We start from the raw sequence: 13,887 nt of genomic DNA on the forward strand, positions 1-13,887 counted from the left end.
TTTGTTGGTCAAATCATCATTGCCAGTATCTCTTCTAACCAAGACCAGATGGCTTCCATTGTAGCTCAGCTGGTAAAGAATCCACCTGCAATTCAGCATACCCTCGTTCAACTCTGGGTCAGAAAGATTCCCTGGAGTATGGATAGGCTACCCACTCCAGTATTCTTGATGAGGTTCCCCTGTGACTCAGCAGTAAAGAGTCTGCCTGCAATGCAGGAGTCGCAGGAAATGTAGGTTTGATCAGGTTCGATCCCTAGGTTGAGAAGATCCCATAGCGGAAGGCATGGCGACCCACTCCAGTATTCTTGCCTGGAGAATCCCCCATGGACAGAGAAGCATAGTGGGCTAGTGTCCATAGGATTGCAATTAGTAGGACATGAATAAAGTGACTTAGCATGCAAGGTAGGAAAAGAGAAAAAAAGGGGGGAGTGGATATTGTTTGTGTATATAAATACTCTCAACTCTATATCAGTTCTATTACATCAAATGGGCTTCCATTTTGCTTTCCGCGTTTCAAACTTCTAGGTACCTAGGAACTTTACCAGAGAGGGAGGCCCATGCAGAGTATGTCTTTATTCATATTTTAAGCGTTCTGTTGGAAAGTTTGACTCCTTAGGCCTATTTCAGGTTATTACCAGTACAAAACACCTTCAAGACTTTACTGTTATTTGATAAATTGCTAAAGCCCTCTGTTGAATTTCTCCTGGTCTGCCCAAGAAGACTAAGGGCGGGAGAAGAAGGGAACAACAGAGGATGAGATAGTTGGGTGGCATTTCTGACTTGATGGACATGAGTTTGAGCAAGCTCTGAGAGTTGGTAATGGACAGAGAGGCCTGGTGTGCTGTAGTCCATGGGATCGCAAAGAGTCAGACACAACTGAGTGACTGAACTGAACTGAATTGAACTGACCAAGAAGGGAACTTTGTTTGTTTGTTTGTTTGTTTTTAATACAAACTCTTATAGGTGATAAACTCTTAAGGTCAGGATCACTTTATATTTAAATAAAGAATTTAGCAGAGCCATACATTTTACTACAAGATGAGTAGTAAAAAACCTGCCTGCCAGTGCAGGAGACGGAAGACACATGGATTCGACCCCTGGGTTAAGAAGATCCCCTGGAAGAGAGCATGGCAACCCACTCCAATATTCTTGCCTGAAGAATCCCATATACAGAGAAGCCTGGCGGGCTACAACCCATAGGGTCTCAGAGAGCCGGACACAAGTGAAGTGACTTAGCACCAATACAAGCCACCATCAAAGCTTTCTTATTGTTTGATGGATTGTTACACTCCTCCTTTGGATTTTTCCTGACCAAGAAGGGTACCTTAATTTTTTTTGAGATACAAACTCTTATAAGTGATAATCTCATTAAGTCAGAATCCTTTCAGGTTTAAATAAAAAATTTAGCAGGGTTGTATATTTTACTACAAGGTGAATAATCACATGTTAAGAGTTTGTCTCACCATCAGAAGTCAGGCTTATCTTATTGAATGTGATATTTTTTACTTTATCATTGAATTTCCATAGTTTATCCCATCTTAATTGATTTTAGCTGAAGAATGCCCTTATCAATGTTGAAATATTGACTGATTAAAGTCACCCCACCCCCATGGGGAGATAATTTGTTTTAACTAAGAACAAGAAACAGATTAAAGGCTTTGTTCATATGAATGGAGGTAGTGTGAGCTCCTGTGTCTAGAAAACCCAGGAATATCTGGGTTTTTTTTCCAGTTCACATATATACTGGAGCATATGGTTAATGATGCCTGTGGGTACTAAGGGAAGAAGATGGTAGGAAACTGTCTTCTTAAATTGAATAGCCTTCTAAATGTTTATAGGCATTTATGCAGCACAATTCAGGATCAAGTTTATAAGAGGGCATTGAGGCCTGTAGGAAATCTTGTAAATAATTTTATTTTTTTCATTTTATTTTTTAATTTTTAATTTTTTTTTTAGTTTTTTATTTTTTTAATTTTAAAAATATTTAATTCTTACATACGATCCCAAACATGAAACCCCCTCCCACCTCCCTCCCCATAACATCTCTCTGGGTCATCCCCATGCACCAGCCCCAAGCATGCTGTATCCTGCGTCAGACATAGACTGGCGATTCGATTCTTACATGATAGTATACATGTTAGAATGCCATTCTCCCAAATCATCCCACCCTCTCCCTCTCCCTCTGAGTCCAAAAGTCCGTTATACACATCTGTGTCTTTTTCCTGTCTTGCATACAGGGTCGTCATTGCCATCTTCCTAAATTCCATATGTATGTGTTAGTATACTGTATTGGTGTTTTTCTTTCTGGCTTACTTCACTCTGTATAATCGGCTCCAGTTTCATTCATCTCATCAGAACTGATTCAAATGAATTATTTTTAACGGCTGAGTAATACTCCATCGTGTATATGTACCACAGCTTGCTTATCCATTCATCTGCTGGTGGACATCTAGGTTGTTTCCATGTCCTGGCTATTATAAACAGTGCTGCAATGAACATTGGGATACATGTGTCTCTTTCCGTTCTGGTTGCCTCAGTGGGTATGCCCAGAAGTGGGATTGCTGGGTCATAAGGTAGTTCTATTTGCAATTTTTTAAGGAATCTCCACACTGTTCTCCATAGTGGCTGTACTAGTTTGCATTCCCACCAACAGTGTAGGAGGGTTCCCTTTTCTCCACACACTCTCCAGCATTTATTGCTTGCAGATTTTTGGATCGCAGCCATTCTGACTGGTGTGAAGTGGTCCCTCATTGTGGTTTTGATTTGCATTTCTCTAATAATGAGTGATGTTGAGCATCTTTTCATGTGTTTGTTAGCCATCCATATGTCTTCTTTGGAGAAATGTCTATTTCGTTCTTTGGCCCATTTTTTGATTGGGTCGTTTATTTTCTGGAATTGAGCTGCATAAGTTGCTTGTATATTTTTGCGATTAGTTGTTTGTCAGTTGCTTCATTTGCTATTATTTTCTCCCATTCAGAAGGCTGTCTTTTCACCTTGCTTATATTTTCCTTTGTTGTGCAGAAGCTTTTAATTTTAATTAGATCCCATTTGTTTATTTTTGCTTTTATTTCCAGAATTCTGGGAGGTGAATCATAGGGCAGAAATAAATGCAAAAGAAACAAAAGAGACCATAGTAAAAATCAACAAAGACAAAAGCTGGTTCTTTGAAAGGATAAATAAAATTGACAAACCATTAGCCAGACTCATCAAGAAGCAAAGAGAGAAAAATCAAATCAATTAAATTAGAAATGAAAATGGAGAGATCACAACAGACAACACAGAAATACAAAGGATCATAAGAGACTACTATCAGCACTTGTATGCCAATAAAATGGACAATGTGGAAGAAATGGACAAATTCTTAGAAAAGTACAATTTTCCAAAACTGAACCAGGAAGAAAAAGAAAATCTTAACAGACCCATCACAAGCACGGAAATTGAAACTGTAATCAAAAATCTTCCAGCAAACGAAAGCCCAGGACCAGACGGCTTCACAGCTGAATTCTACCAAAAATTTAGAGAAGAGCTAACACCTATCCTCCTCAAACTCTTCCAGAAAATTGCAGAGGAAGGTAAACTTCCAAACTCATTCTATGAAGCCACCATTACCCTAATACCAAAACCTGACAAAGATGCAGCAAAAAAAGAAAACTACAGGCCAATATCACTGATGAACATAGATGCAAAAATCCTCAACAAAATTCTAGCAATCAGAATCCAACAACACATTAAAAAGATCATACACCATGACCAAGTGGGCTTTATCCCAGGGATGCAAGGATTCTTCAATATCCGCAAATCAATCAATGTAATTCACCACATTAACAAATTGAAAAATAAAAGCCATATGATTATCTCAATAGATACAGAGAAGGCCTTTGACAAAATTCAACATCCATTTATGATAAAAACTCTCCAGAAAGCAGGAATAGAAGGAACATACCTCAACATAATAAAAGCTATCTATGACAAACCCACAGCAAACATTATCCTCGATGGTGAAAAATTGAAAGCATTTCCCCTAAAGTCAGGAACAAGACAAGGGTGTCCACTTTCACCGCTACTATTCAACATAGTTCTGGAAGTTTTGGCCACAGCAATCAGAGCAGAAAAAGAAATAGAAGGAATCCAAATTGGAAAAGAAGAAGTAAAACTCTCACTGTTTGCAGATGACATGATCCTCTACATAGAAAACCCTAAAGACTCCACCAGAAAATTACTAGAGCTCATCAATGAATATAGTAAAGTTGCAGGATATAAAATCAAAACACAGAAATCCCTTGCATTCCTATACACGAATAATGAGAAAGTAGAAAAAGAAATTAAGGAAACAATTCCATTCACCATTGCAACGAAAAGAATAAAATACTTAGGAATATATCTACCTAAAGAAACTAAAGACCTATATATAGAAAACTATAAAACACTGATGAAAGAAATCAAAGAGGACACTAATAGATGGAGAAATATACCATGTTCATGGATCGGAAGAATCAATATAGTGAAAATGAGTATACTACCCAAAGCAATTTACAAATTCAATGCAATCCCTATCAAGCTACCAGCCACATTTTTCACAGAACTAGAACAAATAATTTCAAGATTTGTATGGAAATACAAAAACCTCGAATAGCCAAAGCAATCTTGAGAAAGAAGAATGGAACTGGAGGAATCAACTTGCCTGACTTCAGGCTCTACTACAAAGCCACAGTCATCAAGACAGTATGGTACTGGCACAAAGACAGACACACAGATCAATGGAACAAAATAGAAATCCCAGAGATAAATCCACACACATATGGACACCTTATCTTTGACAAAGGAGGCAAGAATATACAATGGAGTAAAGACAATCTCTTTAACAAGTGGTGTTGGGAAAACTGGTCAACCACTTGTAAAAGAATGAAACTAGATCACTTTCTAACACTGGACACAAAAATAAACTCAAAATGCATTAAAGACCTAAATGTAAGATCAGAAACTATAAAACTCCTAGAGGAGAACATAGGCAAAACACTCTCAGACATAAATCACAGCAGGATCCTCTATGATCCACCTCCCAGAATTCTGGAAATAATTTTATTTCAATATTCCTAAAATACTGAAGTATCATCATTTGGCTCCATTTCTGAGGTCTTTCAAGAGGACTGGTGTATTTATTCACCTCACTGTAAAACAGTGAAGTGAAGGAGAAGGTCTTTAATATTTAAATGGAATGTTTCTTAGGATATCTCTTACTCAAGTTTTGTGGTTGTTTTCATTGCATTTAAAAAAAAAAGTATTTTTATTTCATTATTTTACAAATCTCTTTTATTCAGAATTCCATATTTTTGTTTGGTTTCCACAGAGTTCTATAATCTCACCCTTGTATCTTCTATAGTTGAGAATTTGTCAGCTCATCAGTTTTCTCTTTGTCAACCATGTAACCATTTTATTACATTGTTTTATTTAAAGGAACATCATTAGGATTATCTCCTAAAGCTTATGCATATCTTTGATCCTACTTTTTATATTTTCTGTTTTTGTTTGTTTGTTTGTTTGTTTTTTTGTTTTTTGTTTTTCCTATCTTGGGCAGAAAGTTGGATTGCTTCCTACGGTACTTTACCTCTGTCTCCTTTGTTTCTATCTTTGTCTCTACATCCTCCCATGATCTGGGTTCTGAAGTAACCTAAACAGGCTAACCCATTCCTCCCTCTATGTGCAGACTCAGATTGCTCCCAGCGTTTCCAGAGTGAAAGCCTAGCTCTTGTGCCAAAGGTTCTCTCATAAACATGTGGAGAGGCTTGATTCTTCTGGGTTAATGACAATTGCATCATGGGTCCTCCAGTTTGTAGTTTGGGTCCCAGAGAAATCCCCCCAGTAGAATGCCTTCCTCACTTTTACTATTATGAAAGTACTTCATGTAGATACACAGCAGAGAATAATTGGTTATTTGGTTCTAATTTCACTAAAAACTATACCTAGAAAATAATGTTTATAGTATTTATATGATTAAATAAGATTCATAAATATGTTATATACTTAAGGTTCAAGTATGCAGCTCAACAAGTGGATGAAAAACAAAATGTTTAGTTTTAACAAAAAAATGAATATTTTAAAGATTGTATTCCCAATATTTTAATGAAAGGTCTTAGAAATACAGCATTTTGTAATACAAATATTTGTGTTTATCTTAAATATTCAATTTAAAATCTGTTGAGACTAAATTTGGAACTGTAAATTAGCAAACATACACATTTGTTGATTGTAAGAAATATCATAATTTTTTTCAGTAAATCAAGATATTTCTTTATTCTCTCATTGAAAACTCTCAAACTTCACATTGTCAAAAGATAAGAACAAAGCTTTTATATTAGCAAGATTTATACTTCATTAAATGACTAAAAATAGGTTTTGAAGAGTTTTAAACAAAATGTTAGAAGTCTTCTGAATATCTGATAGCAAATGCATGAGAAAATATGTTTGAGCTGTTTAGTCAATTAAAATAAGAAGATATTTGACTGAAGGTAAAGAAAATGAAGATCATGGCATGTGGTCCCATCATTACATGGGAAATAGATAGGGAAACAGTGGAAAGTGTCAGACTTTATTTTGAGGGGCTCCAAAATCACTGTAGATGGTGATTGCAGCCATGAAATTAAAAGACACTTACTCCTTGGAAGAAAATTTGTGACACAGAGACATTACTTTGCCAACAAATGTCCATCTAGTCAAGGGTGTTTTCTCCAGTGGTCATGTATGGATGCAAGAGTTGGACCGTGAAGAAAGCTGAGTGCTGAAGAATTGATGCTTTTGAACTGTGGTGTTGGAGAAGACTCTTGAGAGTCCCTTGGACTGCAAGGAGATCCAACCAGTCTATTCTAAAGGAGATCGGCCCTGGGTGTTCTTTGGAAGGAATGATGCTAAAGCTGAAACTCCAGTACTTTGGCCACCTCAGGCGAAGAGTTGACTCATTGGAAAAGACTCTGATGCTGGGAGGGATTGGGGGCAGGAGGAGAAGGGGATGACAGAGGATGAGATGGCTGCATGGCATCACTAACTCAATGGATGTGAGTTTGAGTGAACTCTGGGAGTTGGTGATGGACAGGGAGGCCAGGTGTGCTGCGATTCCTGGGGTCGCAAAGAGTCAGACACGACTGAGTGACTGAACTGAACTGAACTGAAACAGAAAAAGGGCAGCAGAGGATGAGATGGTTAGGTAGCATGGCTGACTCAATGGACATGATTTATAGGAAACTCTGCGAGATAGTGGAGGACAAAGGATCCTGGCATGCTATATTCCATGGGGTAACAAAGAGTCGGACATGACTTAGGAACTGAATAACAATAAACAACAACAAAAAGCCAAAATCATGTATTTACATTAATCATTAATTGATGCACCAAGTTACACCATGACTAAGATACACATATGTGAAATTTTTAAAGACTATTTCAAACATCAAAATATTTGTCTCAGCATATTTAATGTTGTATATTGTGAAGTAATTTTTGAAGAGGGGAATTGTAAGTCTATTATTTACCTGATAGGCAGGAAACTTATTTTTAATACTTTCCAAAGAAGTAGTCTTTAGAATTAACAATGCTTTGTACAATACATTTGAATAAAGAAAATAATTGTTCAAGACAGCTTGACATTCTACAATTCTTTTTTTTTTTAATTCTATAAACTTTAGATATTAGAGTCCAAGGAAACATATAAAAAATATAAAAATTAGTGGTCAGTTGAGTGGTATAAGCATCATGGCAGCATAAGACATTGTTTTTGTTCTCCTCTTCAACTACAGAAATTAATCATCTATACATCTGTGTCTCTTTGGCAAAACCAATACAGTATTGTAAAGAAAAATAAAGTAAAAATAAAACTTTTTTAAAAAGCAAACAAACAAACAATAAAAGAAAAAAAAGAGATTCATAATCTATTCACAGAGAAAGGTGCTTTTAATGGAAGTGAGGGATAAAGCATCATACATCAGAAGACTCAAAATGGGTCTCAACTACACATGAGTTAGCTAATAGACAAATCTAGGTTTTGACTGTGGACCCTTCAGTGTACCATCAGCTTGCTCCAGTCTCCTCTTACACAGGAGAATTCCAACTTAGATAATCACTCACAGATGAGAGATAGCCTAGGTGGAAACCCAGGATTTCAGAAGATAAATTATGGCACATCATTGGGACAAAATAATTAGTTTGGATTAATTGGAGTATGTACAGAATCATAAACTAAATGATGAGGAGGTGGAGAAAGACAGAGAAAGTGGAAGTTAAGACTTTCGAAGGACATTAGAAGGAGATGCAAGAAAAATCGCATTTCCTAATTTTAAACTATAATACAGAACTAAGGTAATCAAAAAAGTATGGGTTGGACAAAAAAATAATCATATGGACCAATGGAGCAGAATTAAGAGCATAGAAATAAATCCCCAAATATACAGTTAATAAATATTTAACATGGGACTCAAAAATATTCAGCAGGGAAAGGATAATCTTTACACAAATGGTGTTGGGAAAACTGAATAACTATATGCAAAATAATGAATATGCTCCTACTAACACCATTCAGAAAATAAACTAGAATTCAATAAAAGAAACTTAAATATAAGACCTGAAGTTATAAAAACTCCTAGGTGAAAATATAGGGAAAAAAATAAAGCAATGCAGCAAAGAAAAAAAAAAAAAGAAGAAGAAGTTTCTGACATTGGTCTGGAGAGCAATCTCCTATGTTGCACAGACAACAAAAGCAAAAATAAATAAGTTGGACTAGTCAAACTAAAAAGCTACTGCACAGCAAAATAAATAAATAAATAAAAATTTAAAAGGCAGTCTGCAGAGCATAAGAAAATGTTTGCAAGCCATATATCTGATAAGAAGTTAGTATTCAAAATGTACATCATAGCACTCAATATAAAAAATCTGAATAAAATAATAGATAGAGGATTTGAAGGGAATTTTTTTTCAGTGAAGATTTACAAATCTCCAATGAGTACCTGAAAAGATGTTCAATATTACTAACCATCAGGGAAATGCAAATAAGATATCACATTAAACCTATTATTGTCAAAAATACAAGAAATAATGAGTTAATGAGGATGTGGAGAAATGTGAACATCTGTGCACTGTTGGTAGAACTGTAAATTGTTACAGCAATTATGGAAAACAGTACACAGGTTCCTCAAAAATTAAAAATAGAACTGACATTTGATCCAGCAATCTCTCTTGTGGGTACACACGAGAAGAAATTACAAACAGTACCTCCAAGAGTTATCTGCACTCCCATATTAGTTACAGTAATTATTCACAAAAATACATGGAAGGACCTGAGAGTAGTTTGCTATGTGAAATGTCAAACAGGGAAAGACAAACACTTCACGATATAACGTATATGCAGAATCTTAAAAAACTGAACTCATTGAAACAAAAAATGGATTGGTGGTTGTCAAAACTAAGGAGTGTGTGAATGGGTAGATATGGTCAAAAAGTACAAGCTCCCTAACTGTGTGATAAATAGTTGAAATTGTGATCTGGGGATGTGATCTACATCCCCTAAATATGTGATATGGGGATCTGATGTACAGTGTGGTATGTGATGTAGGTGTTAGGCAATACAGTGGTGATACATCTGTGGTATTAGATTAATACACTGTACACTTTAAACTTGTACAGTGTTATATGTAAATTATATCTCAGTGAAACTGGAGAAAATTAGAGGTAACTCAAGACAAATTTTAATAACATGTGGTTTGATAGTTTTAGTTGTAGTCTTCGGAAAACCAACATTACTGATCTGTGAAAAAGATTTAGCTACTGTATTGCTTACTATTACTGACATTAACTGTCATTAAAATCACAAAAGAATCACATAGATAAAAGTAAAATAATCATTGTGTAATGAATTTTTTTTTAATTTTAAGCATCTGTCTATTTTTATTGAAGCATAATTGACCTCCAATGTAGTGTTAATCTCAGGTATACAGCAAAGTCATTCAGCTAAACATACATATAAAAGAATACATACATATATATATGTGTATATATATGAAAATACATGTATATTCATCTTCAGATCATATTTCCTTATAGGCTATTACAATATTGAATATAGCTCCTTGTTTTATAGAGTAGGTCTTTTTTGCTTATCTATTTTATGTATAGTAGTTTGTATATTTTAATCCCAGACTCCTAATTTATCCCTTATCCCTTCCCCATTGGTAATAATAGGTTTGTTTCTATGTCTGTGGGTCTATCTCAGGTTTGTATATAAATTAATTTCTGTCTTTTCTTTTAGATTCCACATAAGAGTGATATGATATCAAATATCATATGATATCAAATATCACATGATATGGCTTACTTAGTATGATAACTTCTAGGTCCTTCCATGTTGCTGTGACTGATATTTAATTTTCATAGTTGAGTAATATTCCATTATATATATATACAACATCAAGGGACTATCATTTTTATAGCATATTTTTTCTTTTTCTGCAGGACAGAAAAAAGGATTACATATTTGATTAAGGATTATATTACCAAGTTCAAACAAATTCTTTAAATACTATAAAGATTTTAGTATAATATAATTTATACACCTATCAATTATTATAATTTGACACACCTTCAATAGATGTACTGAAAGTATAGCAAAGTTACACATTTGATTGTCACTTCTAATAGTTATGTAAGTATATAAAGTTATATTTTATAGTTGATAGTATCTTTCATGTCAAAATACACAAATATTTATAAAATGGAACAGTAATTTAAGTGCGAAGTTTCCAATAACTTAGAAAAGTGAAAAAATTCTAAAGACTCATTTAAAGTGTTTCTCATCACTAGGGATATATTAAAACTTATTATTTAAAAATTTACATTATTCATTTATACTTGGAAACATGTCTTAATGTAAAAGTAATGCAAGTATTTATTTACATATTTTGATGAATGACAAACTGTAATTTTGTTTTCTGAAATATAAATATGGTGTTTACATCAGTTAGACCACAGTACTGGAAAAGATCAGTTTTCATTCCAATCCCAAAGAAGGCCAATGGCAAAGAATTACCACACAATTGCATACTTTCACATGCTAGCAATACAATGCTCAAAATCCTTCAAGTTAGGCTTCAACAGTATGTGAACTGAGAGCTTCCAGATGTGCAAGCTGGATTTAGAAAATGCAGAAGAACCAGACATCAAGATGTCAACACCCATTTTATCATAATAAAAGCAAGATAGTTCCAGAAAAAAAAAAATCTACTTTTGTTTCATTGACTATGCTAAAGCCTTTGACTATGTGGATCACAACAAACAGTGGAAAATTCTTGAAGAGATGGGAATACCAGACCATCTAACCTGCCTCCTGAGAAACCTGTAGACAGCTCAAGAAGCAACAGTTAGAGCTGGACATGAAACAACAGACTGGTTCAAAATTGGGAAAGCAGTACATCAAGGCTGTATATTATTACCGTTTGTTTAACTTATATGCAGAGTACATCACGTGAAAATGCCAGACTGGATGAAGCTCAAGCTGGAATTAAGATTGTAGGGAGAAATATCAATGACCTCAGATAAGCAGATGACTCCATTCTAAAAGCAGAAAGTGAAGAGGCATTAAATAACCTCTTGATGAAGGTAAAAGAAGAGAGTGAAAAAAACTGGCTTAGAATTCAACATTAAAGAAATGAAGATCATGGCATCTGGTTCCATCACTTCATGTCAAATAGATGGGAAAAAAGTGGAAACAGGGACAGATTTTTCTTTGGCTCCAAAGTCACTGTGGGTGGTGAGTGCAACCATAAAGCTCAAAGACACTTACTTGCTTCTTGGAAGAAAAGAAATGACAAACCTATGCAGCATATTAAAAAGCAGAGACATTACTTTGCCAAAAAATTCTATAGAGTCAAAACTATGGTTTTTGCATTAGTTGTGTATGGATGTGAGAGTTGGAACCTAAAGAAGGCTGAATGCTGAAGAATTGATGCTTTTGAATTGTGGAGCTAAACAAGACTTTTGAGAGTCCCTTGGTCAGCAAGGCGATCAAACCAGTCAATCCCAAAGGAAATTAACCCTGAATATTCATTGAAAGGACTGATGCTGAAGCTGAAGCTCCAATACATTGGCCACCTGATGTGAGGAACTGACTTATTTGAAAAGACCCCAGTGCTGAGAAAGATTGAAGACAGGAGGAGAAGGGGATGACAAAGGATGAGATGGTGGGATGATATCTCAAACTCAATGGACATGAGTTTGAAAATGCTCTGAGTAATGGAGAAGGACAGGGAAGCCTGACATGCTGCAGTCCACGGGTTCCAAAATGTAGGACATGACCGTGCAAATGAACAACAACAACAAAAACCAACCAATACTACAATACCAATAAAGTTCTGTGTAAGCATGTATGAGGTAGAACATTTTAAATGTTTACTTGTATACATGGTGCTTAGTAGATTGCAATGGTCTCTAATGAGTCAACTCTCTGTATGACAGCAGAGAGTATGTTGATACTGCTCTCTTGAAATTCAATGAATAGTAAGACACATAAGTAAATATTTGCAATATACTGAGTCTAAGTAAATAAAAACATGGAAGAAAGTGACAATGTAAAAAATAAAGCAAAAATATAGAGATATGTAAATTTCAGGGAAGAGATTTTGAGGAGGTGCTGTTGTTTACAAACTCCCTATTTCCAATTATCTACATCTCCTGAGTGAAACACCTTCTGTCCCTGAAAGTGAGGTGAATGAAAATGAAGCTTTGTGTTCTGTAGGGGTCTGTGCATAAACAAGCTATTGCAATTTCTTTGTTGTGAACTGAGCCCAGTGTCAGAGAACTCATAGGGGAGAATCAGAAAGCAAAAGAAGTACATGAGATGTATCAACAGATAATCTGCAATTCAGGGAAAATATTTTGCTTGATCCATGTGGAAGTAGGAAAAAGAAAACAAAACAGGATATCACTGAAATTATAAGGAAGGCTGTCTACTTCTGAAGATAAAAGTTCAGGAGGAGCAAGGGACAAATAGAATTCTTCTTGAATCTTTACAAGTGTCACAGTAGCCCTTATACAAAGACATCAGTGGGAGAATACATTTAACTTTCCTGGAGTTGCAAAAAAAAAAAAAAAAATCCAATAACTGGATTCCCCAAGAATCAGAGAAGAAAGAAAATTAACAATTGGTCTGTGCTCATAGAAATTAAGAATTTGTCAAAAAGCAGAAGAGGACATAAATTAGAAATAAAAATAATACTGAAAAAGCAAAATTAAGATTGAAATAAAATACATTTTTGGTGGGTATGGAATCAAAGCACATAATTTCTTTTTTTTTTTTTTAATGCAATACATATAGTGCAAGAAATTTTGGTATGTACCTTGAGTGCTTAATCAGTGACCAGGAAGATAAACAAGATACATTATAGCACAGAGCAAAAATAAAGTAAAGCATCAATAGTGAGGGAAAAGATAGAAGGATCAGACAATAGATATAAAGACAATAGATATAAGAGATTTTTTAAAAGAGTAATAAGAATTTTAAAATCAGAAATTAAAAAAAAAGAGAAAAGTGAGGAAATGACTATAAAAGAACTAGAAGAAAATAGCTCAACTGAAAACAGTTTTAAATCTGAAGGTGAAAAGTTTCACTAAGATTCTAGAGGACTACTTGAAAAACATACAAGCAAAAGAATATACAATGGAATCTTCAATTCAAAAGAAAATGGAAAAATACAAGATTCCAGGGAAAATGAGGAAGTAATTCAAATATCATTTATCAGTCTGGATTTGTTTTGTTTTGCAAAACCGGACCTTGGAAAACAGTGAAAGAAAATTGAAAGACTCCTCTGAGGAGTATATTGCTTTTCAATAGTTCAAAAGCCTACAAAAATATGA

Source organism: Ovis aries, chromosome 10 (assembly GCF_016772045.2).
Source record: "Ovis aries strain OAR_USU_Benz2616 breed Rambouillet chromosome 10, ARS-UI_Ramb_v3.0, whole genome shotgun sequence".
Classification (NCBI taxonomy): Eukaryota; Metazoa; Chordata; class Mammalia; order Artiodactyla; family Bovidae; genus Ovis; species Ovis aries.